The sequence below is a fragment of the Pongo pygmaeus genome, chromosome 7 (genome assembly GCF_028885625.2).
Source record: "Pongo pygmaeus isolate AG05252 chromosome 7, NHGRI_mPonPyg2-v2.0_pri, whole genome shotgun sequence".
Taxonomy (NCBI): Eukaryota; Metazoa; Chordata; class Mammalia; order Primates; family Hominidae; genus Pongo; species Pongo pygmaeus.
The window spans coordinates 33,078,224-33,091,998 of record NC_072380.2 but is presented as its reverse complement, the minus strand read 5'-3'; the positions used below and the strand labels follow the sequence as shown (position 1 = coordinate 33,091,998).

At 40.1% G+C, this 13,775-nt stretch overlaps 1 long non-coding RNA gene across 1 annotated transcript in view; it reads right to left on the bottom strand.

Moving 5' to 3' along the window:
• LOC134739994 (uncharacterized) overlaps positions 1-5,079 on the bottom strand; it is a 129,681-nt gene extending 124,602 nt beyond the window's left edge. The window contains exon 1 of the long non-coding RNA XR_010127164.1: positions 4,963-5,079. This is a non-coding gene — a long non-coding RNA (uncharacterized LOC134739994). The remainder of the gene's footprint in view (positions 1-4,962) is intronic.
• Between the last annotated feature and the right edge of the window lie 8,696 nt (positions 5,080-13,775).

Here is a 13,775-nt window from a genome sequence, read left to right as displayed (position 1 = left end):
TATACCGTGAGCCACACAGTTACATGTCACTTGGGAAACTAACATTTGTAGAATTTACAATCACTTTCAACACTGGATCCTTACACTGTGTTGAAGGTTATTATTTTGATTAACTTCCCATTTTGCAAATAGAATTAAGAAAATAAGACTCAGATGTTAAATGAGTGGCCCTTTACTTACAGTTAATGATGGAGTTCAGGACATGCCACTCCAATATATGGCACTTTGCCATTTGAAAAAACAGCAGAAAAACGAAGGCCACTCTCATCTTTCCTTGGTCCTTCTCTCCCAAAGCAGGTTCTTTCCAGAGGCACCTACTGTATACCTGGATGATAGGCATATCCTTATCTCTGAAGATATAGGGACACAGAAAAGAATCTGGACAAACAGGACTTGCTAAGTTTCCCCAAATTTATTACCATTAGATCATGCACCTTTAACTAATCATGCTTCTTTTCCAAGGCCACTTCTTCATCAGACTTAGCATAAAAATACACAGGTTTATCCATTTCTTCATGTCTTCATTTCCTTATGAAGGCTTCTGTGTCATGTACAACTTACATTTAATTTGTGTGCTTTTCTCTTGTTAGTCTGTCTTTCTTTACAGGGGTCTCAACCATGAACCACGTGATGGATAAGAAAAGATTTCTTCTCCCCTACAGTTTCTTCTCTACTGCACTACTAAACACAAAGCTAGGCCTATCTACAAATACCATGCATTTCCATCACCTTCAAGCAGTTACCTATGTTGGGAGAAGGATACTCCATGCATGTGAAATGACAGATAATTAAACACAACACATAAAGGGAACACTGGATGAGTCTCCTCACTCTGCTGACAGCACAGCTGGTGCAGGCGGCAGAGTTGACTGTTAGTAGCTGGCTCTCATGCAACTCTGAGACTAGCTTGAAGAATTCCTATAGACCTTATCTAGTGGTATACCCATATAAAAACACCATAACGTGTGTAGAACACATATTCATTCAATCTGCAAGCCATGCTTGGATTCCCATTCCACTTGTTTCCAATGTCTGCACCCTGGTTCAGATAAAGTTTCCTCAGGCTCCTTTGGTCTTGGCTTTTCCTGACTTTGAAAGGCACACAAGACCTTCCAACTCTCTCTCACAGTCACTGTAGGTATTTTTTAAATCTTTATTATAATGATTGAAATGTAGAAAAATCACAGGTATCCCTCTGTGTTTGGAGAACCTTACTGAATGCTCTCTGAACTTGGCATTTGGACTTTTAAAGACTCTCACCATTTATCATAACCATCATTGTTCTTCCCTGGATTTTCCTGAGAGGTGTAGAAACTGGTTTTTGAAAGATTAGGATAATCAAAAAGGATGAAGAGGCTTTCCAGGTGACCCCATTCAGCTTGTTCCAAATTACTTTTGGGGAGAAGACATGAGATTCTTCTCTCCCCCATAATAAGTGTCAGCTATTCTACCATTGTTTATAAACCATGATCTAAGCTTTCCCGAGTGCCTCATGCCAGGTTCCTTTGCTTTTCTACATTATCATATGGTTACATGGTGTTTATGCTCCAAGAAAAAGCCCTCGGACATCTCTACTGTCAAACATGTATTTTTTCCTAAGTGGGGGGTCAATAGCATCTCCATATCCCCACCCGGAAGAGAAATGAGATGTTGCATGTGACACCCACTAATCATCTACCTTTCAAGGTTTGATTTGGTAATTTTCTCTGAGGGTGAAGCAGCTGACAAAAATGCTTTTAAGATGGAAAGGGGGCTTGTAAACCTGCCTGACTTATTATTTTCTGCCTGAAAGCAATAAATATCTGTTTGCTTGATAAAGTAACCAGGTTTGCATTTGAGGGGAACAAAGCTGTTTAGTTGGCTTCCAATTACTGACTCCTCTTGAGAACATTACCCCAAGGGCTCTGGGCAGTGAAACGCGAATATCACCTCATCGTCTCTAGATTCCCCTATACAGTCTGTCAATAGCCTAAATTCCATGCCATGAGACATTTTTTCATACTATAAAATGCTGGCAAATGCTGTTGAGCATAGAAAAAAGGAAATAGTTGTTTACTTTGACTGAGATATTAGACAAGGGCAAAACTTAGAAATTTTTTTCACATGTCAATGGATCCCACTTTTAAATAGCCAGAAGTCCAAAGAAATGACTAAATCTCTTTCGAGGTCTAGAAAGAGGTGAAATTTTTGTTTTTATTGTTTGTGTATTATGTCTGAGTCTTGTTACCACACTTAGAAAACTTATACTCTCGGCTCTTGATTAAGTGTATTCTATAATCTGTCATCTTAAAACTATAACAAACAACTGTTCTTCATTTGTTTCAACAAATTGTTTGAGTAAATTTATGTGCTAGACACTCATTTAGGTACTTTAAAAATGTTAGAAAACCAAAACCAAGCATCCCTGTTCTACTGAAAACTTATACTCCAGGTAATAAGTATCAAGCATAATAAATAAGAAAATTGCATACTGCAAAAAAAAAAATTAAAAAATTGAGCAGAGTCATGGAAATCAGGGAAGCCAGAGAGAGGTACTGGATGAAGGACAGTTGCAATTTTAAATAGGGTAATTAGGATAAGACTCACTGAGAAAGTGACATGTGAGCAAAAGCTTGAAAGAAATTAAGAGCTATCCATGCAGATACTCAAAGAACAGCATTCTAGGGACAAGGGAAGCCCAGTGCAAAGGCAAGAAGGGAAGAGCGTGCCTGGAAGCTCCAAGGAGCATCATGGAAGCCAATATGCCCGGAGAAAATGATCAAGCAGGAAATTAGCAGGATACAAGGCCAGAGAAGTAAAGTTGGGAAGGGTAAGAAGAGGGGTGGGCTATGCAGACACCTTTAACTGATATAAAAACTTTGGCTTATTCTTTGAGTGAAATGAAAGTTTTTACAGGATATTAAACAATGGAGCCATAAGAACCACCTCACATTTTAAAAGGGTCACTCTATCTGCTTTTTCAAAATAGACTGCATTAGGTAACAAGTATGGAATCAAGAAATTGTTTCAGAGACTATTGCAATAAATCCAAGCAAGGAGCTCAGTAAAGGGTAGTAGCAGCAGCAGTAGTAGTACTAGTAGTAGTAGAGGTGGTAAGAAGTGCGACATTCTGGATATATTTTGAAAAGTCAATAGGAATGCATGTTAGCTTGGACATGAGGTATGAAAACAAGAGGTAAGTCAAGGATGACTTCAAGATTTTTAGCCTTAGCAACAGGATGGATGGAGTTGCATCAACTGAGATGGGGAAAACTCCAAGTGAAATAAATTTAGGAAAGAATATCAGAAGTCCAGTCTTGAACATGTTATGTTTCAAATGTCCATTAGATATACCAATGGAGATGTTGCATAGGATGCTAGATTTATGAGTTTGGAAAGATCTGAGATGGAGGTATAAGTTTGGCATATGTATGCTATTTAAAGCTATGGTGCTATAGGACATCATCAAAAAAGTAAATGTACATAGAAAAGAGAACCAAAGATTGAGCCCTGGAGCTTGCCAAAGAGGTTAGAGATAAGAGGAAGAGCCAGTGAGGAAGAAGAGGAGTTGTTAGAGAGCTGGAAGAAAAAAAAAAAAACAAGAAAATGTGGTGTTCTAAAGACCAAGGTACAGAAACCGTATCAAGGGAGAGGGAGTTATAAAAGTACCAAATGCTAATGAAAGGTGAAGACTGGAAATGCCCAGTGGATTTAGCAATATGAATCACATTGATGACCTTGATGAGGGCTGATTAAGGTGGAGTGGGTCTAACTGAGAAAAACACAATTGGAAACCAAGTAAAAAAAACTTGAGTAATTTGTTTGAAAATAAGTACAAAAACTGGAGTGGAAGTTGGTGGTGGGGGGATGGATTCAAACTAAGTTTTTTGTTTTTAAATTTTTAAAAATGATATTTGCATGTTATGCTAATGGAAACAATTTAAGATGGAGGAAAAAACGATGCAAAACTGGAGCGCATTCATGAAGAAATACTCTTGGGTGAGCAAGAGCAGATGGGATCTCGTGTAATGGATGGAATGGCTCTGGATGTGAGTACAAATATTTCATCTATGGCTATGGGTGGGAAGGCACGGTATGTAGGAAACGTGGGAAAGTGGGTAGATGTAACGGTGTGAGTCTGGCAGAATCTCTTTGGAAACCTCCTTTTTTCAGTAAGGTGGGCTGCAAGGTCATCAGGTGAAAATGATGAGGATAGCGGAGGAATTTTTGAAGGTTTGAAAAAAAAAGAGTGGCTAATTGTTTACAACTTTGATACTCGAAGGGTGGTCATTGAATCAGCAGCATTGGCGACACCTGGGAGGCTATCAGAAAAGCAGAATCTCAGGCCTCAGAACTCCTGCATCAAAAGCTCCACTTAAACAGGATCCCCAAGTGTTTCATATGCACCTTAAAGTTCGAGAAGACCTGACCTTTGCAAGATATCATAGTAAAAAAAGCATAAAGAACGTGAGCTTTTCAGCCAAATAAATGGAACTCTAACTTATGTGATTTTCAGAAAATTACTTAACCTCTGTGTAAGTTTCCTTATCTGTAAACTGGGGAAAACTATTAATATTAGCACAGTAGAAATAAAAGTGGCAGTAGTAGTAGTTGTAATGACAACCACAACAGGTAACATTCACTGAGCGCTCTATCAGTCAGGAGGCTGGAATTCACTCAGGTGATTTCAATAAGTGGCTCTTAACGCTGGCTTCATTACTTACAAAGCTCTTAGACAACACCAGTGGCCGGAACCCACCCCGGCCAGTTACAGTATATAATCTCTGGGAATGCCATCCCAGGCACTGGTAGTTTTCAAAAGCTCCCTTGGTGGTCACGTGCAGCCAGGGTTGAGAACCACTGATGTAAGTTAATAGTCTTTAGTGAAGGGCCTACTTACAGAGATTTGGGCAGCATTAAGGAACCAAAAATGGCATGCTGAAGCACCCAGGGACCAGCAAGAGAGGCAAGGCATTAACTTACATGGGGGTGGAAGAACAAAGGAGGAAAACAGTGTCACTGCTGCAGTAGAGGAAGGACCACAGGTGAAGGTCGGTAGAGGTCAGCAATGGAGGCGCTGGGTTACTGCCAGTGAGGGAGGCAGAACTCGGAGGGGGCAGGAAGGAAGTTCCCTATCCTATCTTCTCCCGCCTACTGGTTCCCTGACACTTCCTCCTATTGGCTGGCCCCAAACTGAAGCTGGCTGGCAAGGGAATTTGGTTGATGTAGTCCTACATAGAAGTCCTATTTTCTGGGAAGACAGCAGGCCAGAGAAGATGGGAGAATGACCGGTGGGGGAGGGAGTCTTGCTAAGGGGTCAAGTGGAGAATAAGTACAGGCACTTACTACGTGCCGGGCCCTCTTCCAGGTGCTTTGCATGGATTAACATTGTAGTAGATGGCTTCATTATTTTTCATTAAAACTCAGCACTTTTTTATTGAATAAGGAATTGTTCCAGGTCAATTCATTATTGGAGACAGTTAAATATTTCTAAGTTTTCAGATGCACCATTCCCAGAAGAGTGCATTAAATTGTTCCTCTATAGTCAGGCTGAGAGCCCAGGGCTCAGCATTAGCATTCTGTAGGCCAGCAGGGCACACCTACTAGGTTCTTGACAATGGGTTGGTTGCGGGAGTGTAATTTGAGTGATTAAACAACTTGCCTTGGTCCTAACGACCCAACTTTCCAACTTGTCTTAGGAAATATATGATACAGTGGGCCCGTAAACTGTGGATCCTGCAAGAATTCTATGACCCATTACGTGCGTGAACTAAATGAAGACGTCTACAGGATCAATGATAGTTATAAAAATTCTTTTGTTATCTGTTGTGAGATATATTTTATATAATGAACATCAATTCTTGGAAAATGCACAGCAAATACATTGTTTAAAGGCAGGACACTTTGGGAGGCTGAGGTGGGCAGATCACCTGAGGTCAGGAGTTCGAGACCAGCCTGACCAACATGGTGAAACCCAGTCTCTACAACAAATACAAAAACATTAGCTGGGTGTGGTGGCAGGCGCCTATAATCCCAGCTACTCAGAAGGCCGAGGCAGGGATAAATGCTTGAACCCGGGAGGCGGAGGTTGCAGTGAGCTGAGATGGTGTCACTACACTCCAGCCTGGACAACAAAGCAAGATTCCATCTCCAAAACAAACAAACAAAAGACAGGAGAGGATAACCGGCTGGAAGGGGCAGATGAAGAACCCCCACCCAGTAATGATGGAACACAAGAGGTAATCTGGGTCGCAGTTTAAAGCTATTTAAAAGTTGGTCAGATGTGGTGGCTCACACCTGTAATCCCAGCACTTTGGGAGGCCGAGGTAGGCGGATTGCCTGAGGTCAGGAGTTTGAGACCAGCATGGCCAACATGGTGAAACCCCATCTTTACTAAAAATACAAAAATTAGCCTGGCGTGGTGGCCTGCACCTGTAATCCCAGCTACTCAGGGAGCTGAGGCAGGAGAATTGCTTGAACCCAGGAGGCAGAGGTTGCAGAGAGCCAAGATTGTGCCATTGCATTGCAGCCTGGGCGAAAGAGTGAGACTTCCTCCAAAAAAAAAAAAAAAAAAAAAAGAAAAACTATTTAAAAGTTAACCAATGACATTTAAAAAGAATTTCTACTCAGAACGGGGAGTTATACTCATTTGGACCCAGAGAAGAGCTGAAAGCAAAGCTTTGATGAATTCTCAGTTGACTGCGGGAACGCAGCTGCTGAGTAAACACTCAATACTAGAGCAGGCAGTGTGGCAGACAAAGTTCATCTCTGGCCCCAACTGCTTTCCTGTGTAGTGATCCTGTTCCGCTTATGGATCAAAAAGATGTAGTTCAGGAAAGCAAGGGCTGGGGTTGAGAACTTGAGATGGAGGCAGAGCTGAGCCATTGATTAGAAGAAGCACAAGTATATTTTATAAAGGGCATTTCTCAAGGTCCTGCTACCCAGCATTTTGCTTCCTCTGACTCCATTCACCATAGTCTTGCCAATGGTTATGTCAATCTATTGCCTTTAAAATTCATGTGATTTTGGAGAACATACTCTGAAGAGACCATATTTCCTTAAAACACCTTATCAGTATGATCGTTTGTCTAACACAGGATTCCCAGATACCTAATTAGAGTTTCATTCTAACAAGACCACACTGAGCTAATCCTCTTAACAGTGTTAGCTGGCATATCATTTTGTTAGAAGTTCCTAGAAAAAAAGAAAAGTCTTCTACTCATAGGCATTTCTTCCCAATAATGGGATTCAAGCACTTGTAGCAAGTCTGTGAGAGAGAAATTGTTTTTAAATCCCACTATACTCAAAACTGCTTAGTCTCCTTTTATATCCAGATACCCTAGGAAAGAGGTAATGAAGACTGTGTGTGAGCACTGGTGATATTTATTTAACATGTGTTATAATCCCAGCTGACACTTTCTAATGAGTTTATTGCCACCATAGAGTTAAAGCTCCCCCACTCAATAAGCATAAACTCCAGTGTCAAAAATGAAACATAGGCAGTCCTGATGCTTAAATGGCCTGTATCGATTCTCCGGCAGTCTAACTGCTGTAGTCTGGTGCCAGTCCTCTAATTTGTGCCCTGAAGTGTATAGCATCACTTGATTTAGGTGTCAGATTAAGGCAGCACACCAGTTTGAAAATTCAGCTAAAATATTCCAGAGAATTGGTTTGGATACCTTCACCTCACATTATAAAAATCATTGCTCTCACATAAACACGAGGCTATTAATATCATTCTCATTGACTTTTTTTGAGTGTGTTTTATCAAAGGAAATGTCCTCACAGTCAAAGCTTGCTGTGTTTTGTGCTTTATCTGTATAGCAAATTCCATTTAGAGAAATTTAATGCCAAAGCTGAAAGTTCTGCATTCCTAGGGAATGACTATTTAGGGCATTGTCTTTGAATATGAAGTAAACACACACTCAAAATGTTTGTACAAAGCTCCTTCAGTGGTCACAATATGCTCCCTATTCTTTTTTTTCTTTTTTCTTTTGAGATGGAGTTTCGCTCTTGTTGCCCAGGCTGGAGTGTAGTGGTGCGATCTTGGCTCATTGCAACCTCCGCCTTCCGGGTTCAAGTGATTCTTCTGCCTCAGCCTCCCCAGTAGCTGGGATTACAGGCACCCACCACCATGCCCAGCTAATTTTTAGTATTTTTTAGTGGAGAAGGGGTTTCACTATGTTGGCCAGGCTGGTCACAAACTCCTGACCTCAGGTGATCCACCTGCCTCGGCCTCCCAAAATGCTGGGATTATAGGCATGAGCCACCGGGTCCAGCCTATGCTCCCTATTGTTAAGCATCAAAAGACTTAGACACTTAAAAGATGCTGCAAAGCACCACTGTGTTCATGGTTATATTCTCTGCTTCAGAGAAATCATCTAGCATTTCCAAAGTCAAAGAGAATGGTTGAAGAACTAGCAGTGTAAAAATTAGACAAATTTCTACTTAATGCTGGCAAAACACAGGAAAAGCTAATTATCTCTCTCAAACTTGAAGTAAAAAATTGGTATACCTGGAATTATAATATACATTTTGGACACTTGAAAGAGCTAGGCCGAGAGCAGTGGCTCATGCCTGTAATCCCAGCACTTTGGGAGTCCAAGGTAGGTGGATCACCTGAGGTCAGGAGTTCAAGACCAACCTAGACAACATGGTGAAACCGTGTCTCTACTAAAAATAAAAATAAAAAAATAGCTGGGCGTGCTGGTGCACACCAGTAGTCCCAGCTACTCAGTAGGCTGAGGCAGGAGAATTGCTTGAACCTGGGAGGCGGAAGTTGCAGTGAGCCAAGACCGTGCCACTACACTTCAGCCTGGGCAACAGGACAAGACTGTCTCAAAAATAATAATAATAATAATAAATAAAAGAGCTAGAAGGGACTTTGAAGATCAGCCACTCTTTACAACAAAGGAGACAAAAATTCAAAAAAGGTGAAATGACTTATTGAAATTATAGCACTTGCTAAGAGGTAGAAGGAGGACTAGAATTCAAGCCCCATTCCCCAAAGCCCCATTCCTCAAAACCTTAACTCTGGTAGATCAACATTTCGCTAGAATGGCATGAGTTTACTTTAATCTCGTTATTTCTAGAGAAACTGACTTGACCTCCTTTCTGCTGAAGTTTGATATTGTTATAAGACAGCCTGGACATTGTGAAAAATTTGTTAGCAAATAGTTCAGATTTTCTGTCCTTAGAGAGTATATTGTCCCAAGTTTCTCAGTCTATGGATTTCCTTATTTTTGAAGCATGTGGTATTTCAGCTCTAAAATATTTGGTCATACACACTGTTATATAAATGCATAGGGTTAGTTTTACTCCACACGCTAGTGGTGATGAGCAGGTGTGTAATCAGAAAACCTGAGGCTGCTACAACTAACTATCCTGGTGATCAACAGTAGAGGCTTTTCAAAATAGAGCAATGACACCTGTATGTTTATCGCAGTATAATTCACAATTGTAAAGATATGAAACCAAACAAGTGCCCAACAACCAATGAGTAAAGAAAATGTGGTATATATACATCATGCAATACCACTTAGCCATCAAAAAGAATGAAATAATGTCTTTTGCAGCAATAATGTCTTTTGCAATCCATTATGCCACTCTGTATGCCTTTGCCTAGCCATAGCTTATCTCCCACTTATAGGTGAGAACATACGGTATTGGGTTTTTCTTTCCTGAGTTACCTCACCCATTATTGTAAGTGAGTACTTGGGAGACTCAAGAAGAGAGAGGGTAGGAGGGGAGTGAGGGATAAAATCTACATATTGAGTACAATATGCACCACTCAGGTGACAGGTGCAGTAAAATCTCAGACTTCACCACTATACAATTTATCCATGCAACCAAAAACCACTTGTACCCCAGAAGCTATTGAGATCAAAATTATACATTAAAAATATAGAACAGTGAGTATTAGAAAGGGATTTTCTTTGGTTAAAGTAATGACTAATCAATACTAATTATATAATAGGTGCCAAAATGAGTTCTCCACCATAAAATGGGTGGTTTTCAAGATTTGTGGATAAGCTGAAATATTTTAGAGATACTCCATTCTTGCATGAAAAGGAGTCTAGCAGATTTTTCAAATTTACCCTTAATAATGGCACCTGAGGCTCCAGTCCTAAGTGTCTCTGTGTCCAGCTGGTAGTCCAGAGGGCTGTGTCCACAATATGCCAACTATAAGCTTGACTACATCTTGCTTCAGATTTTTTTTCATAAGCCTCATATAAAGCACTCATTCAGAGTGGTCGATTCTTCAGCAGTCTAATGCTGTAATCTGGTGCCAGTCCTCTAATCTGTACCCTGAAGAGTGGTTAGGGAACAAAGAAAAGATTGTATATAGAATAACCAAAGACCCTGGTTCGCTCAAGACTTGGGTGTTTCTTGGACTTGGGATTTTAGTGCCAAAAGTGGGACAGTTCTAGGGAAAGGGAGACAGTCACCCTATTTATTATGCAGTTCTATGAATTACGTACTTGCTTATTAATAAATGATAGTCTATTACGTCAGAATTTCTTCTGACACTTGTTTTAACTTTACAGATTACCTGATCACAAGTTTGTTATGGAAAAACCTAGAGTGCTCATCTATTTCTAACTCTTGGTACAACCAGTATCTGTTTTTTAAAAACCTGATGGTTTTTGTGGCCAGATTGATTTAGGTGCATATACAACACATGGAGATAAATGGGAAACACACATCCATGTGTTCCCAATGGATGGGAATTTCTTGTCACAGTGATCTGGATATTTTTATACCTATATCGTTATACGCATATACATCTACACACTCAAACACAAACAAAAAAGAAATGCAAAAACACCCCATCACAAATAAATAATATAGGTAGATGATACACAAACACTAATCAAGTTTTCTTATGTTTTGTGGTTACTGCTATCAAAACCTTAACTCTTTATGTAACAAAAATTTGCAAAGGGAGGAAAACCTCAAGGATTCCTTCCAAGCAAAGTTTTGAAAGTTGTTCAAAATGTGACTGTAATCACAACTTCATTTCCTATAACACAGAGGATTGCCCTCTTACATGTAATGTAATGAGAAGATAGCGATTTGCTTTGGCTCTTTTCTTAAACAGTGATTATTTGCTTGCTTCATGTAACTTCCATAGACATTAATGAGAAAGGCAAACAAGCACTAAAAGTGTGCGTTTTCCAAAAAAAGGATGCTTCTTAGTATATTTCATAGGCTGAACCTTGGAGAATTCATCACTTTATGCCCTGGACAACTTGTGTCCTAATGCAACAGCATCACTTACTGGCAACCTCACCAAGTGTCCATATTCTAATACAACATGACCCGAAATGATCACTTTGGATAAAGTCAAACTATCTCCAGTTGTCTAGATGGTCCTTTTGATGGCCTGGATCTTTTATTATTTTACCAATACTGTTTTGAGCATAGACTACTTAGGCCCAATGAAGTTGTGGGGATTGTGCTTCAACTCAATGCTGTTAAAATTATTACAGAGAAGATATCCTAAAGGCTTAACATGCATTGAAAGGCAAACAGCTGCAGCCACTCGACTTGCAAATTAAAATCCTAACTGAATTTCAACAAATTAGATGAATTTAGCTAATTGTCTCTACAGTTTGTTACCGATGAGTCACAAGCTTTGACAAATTTCTGGCATTTCAGACTCAAAGGGACCTTATTCACAGGTACCTGCTGAGGACAGACTATACTTTGAGATCTTTGCTAAGCAGGTCATGACAAGTCCTGGATGACCTTCCATCTCCACCACAGAGCTTTTCATTCAGGTGTACTCTGAAAAGCAAAGTCAGCACTTGCATCACGAATCCAATCTTTTTTTAAGGATTGTGCAGTGCATCCCATATCACCATCCCCAGCCTCACCGCAAGAGTGTAATCTGAATTATGCATATGATCATCTTGTTTCTTCAATTCATTTAGGCTTTTGAGAATAAAGGAAGAGAGGATTCTGTGAGAGTTTCAGATTTGCCATTCTAGAGCATGTTATGTTAAACAAAACAAGTGGGATAGGAGGTAAAATCAAGAATGATCAGTTAGTGATTGAGTTGGAAAATGTATTTCAAGAGAGGGAAACTTGGGGCTATTAGAAGTTTCTTACCCATAGAACAGGTGTTTAGCTACACTTTGGGGAAGGGTTTTCAATGGTAAATCTGGGAAATGACCCTAGCATCTGTAGTACAATCAGTGGAGATGTGAAGTGACATGCATAGCCATAGATGGGAGGCATGGCTCCACTGCATGCCCTGCATTTTCCCTACCTCTCTGGTCCCCAGCTACAAGATGGAGCTAAGACTATCTGTTGCTGCTTTTTCATGACACCATACCTTTTCTTCCACATACACTGCTCAAAATTTATTTTTTCCTTATCAGCTTCCTGGGATGTTCATTTTAACCAGAATTCACTGGGTTATAAATAGGGGGTGAAAGGGGAGTGGGAAGTATCACTCTTGGGACTTGTTGGAGCTCTTTTTCCAAGATATGACCTTGTTTAGACCCTAGATTTAGCAAGAATAAAAAATCAGCCACCCAGCACACATTTCAAAAGATTAACTTGTCCTTTATATTTGCAATTCACTAACACATACCAGGCAGGAAAATGAACCTTCAATCAACCAAATAACCACTTTTCATTAACTGGGTCACTCTTTAAACCTGGAGAGCTTAGCTAAATTGAGATCTAAATATAAATCTATCAGGTCAAAATTCTGAGATCTAATTCAATCATAAATATCTTTTTCAATGAGCAGACTGAAGAGTTCAGGAATTACTTTAACTTCAAGAATGCATCCCTTTTGAGCTTTACAAGGAATGGTTTTTCAGTGGCGATATCTAAAATATTAACAACGTACCAGTTACAATGGGCTCAACCACACATCAGCAAGGCTACGGGTTTTCAACACCCAATGCACTGAATAGCATGTTGGCCTTCAAATCAGCCCTGATGCTCTGTGGTGGCTTCACAAGTCCTGGGATGCGGAAAACTTGACTCAGTTTCTATTCCATGATCTGACGTGTTCTAACATGTTTGCTTGTCCCACACAGGAACTAGAGAACACAGAGTCCCATCTTTATCCAAGAGGCCAGGTGGGGCTAACTCCTGCATTTCATGTCCCTTGGGCTGGGCTGTATCTGAAACTGCTGTGAATGGTTTGGCTTCTTTTAGACAGCCTGAGATAGAAGGGATTCACTGCCTTTTTTCAAAGGTCACTTGGTCTATTTTACAGACTCCCCAAAGGTAGATATTATGAGACACGAATTGCTTCTCCAAGGTTTGAAGAGTCATGAAACACATGATGTTAGGCCCCAACCACTTTGGCACCCATTACCAGCTCCAAATATAAAACCTTCTTTCTCAGTGACTGGCTTTCTCAGCTGGTGGTGAGGTACAGAGGACTGGGTGCCCACTCCAACAATAAAAACACATTAACCACATCCACCATGAGACTAATACTTTTCTCAGAAGCAGTCATAGCCCATGGAAAGAAAGTGACGAACCCATCCAACGCTCTGTGCTTTATTCTTAAAAATTCCACTTGTTGGCATAACTTGGTACACTGCTCTGTCTCTGAGTTTTCATTTTCTTTGCATACATTAGAAATGAAAGCAGAAGTGTCCCCCAGACGCCCATCACATTAAAAAAATGCAATGCATGAAAATTTGACAGGTTAGGGAATTGTTCGTTTAAAAGTGTTTGTTTACTTTTCAAGAAAGTCTCTACATGAGATTGTTTTATGTATCCAGCTCTAGTGTAGTTTTGAAAATTTCCATTTTAAAAAATCA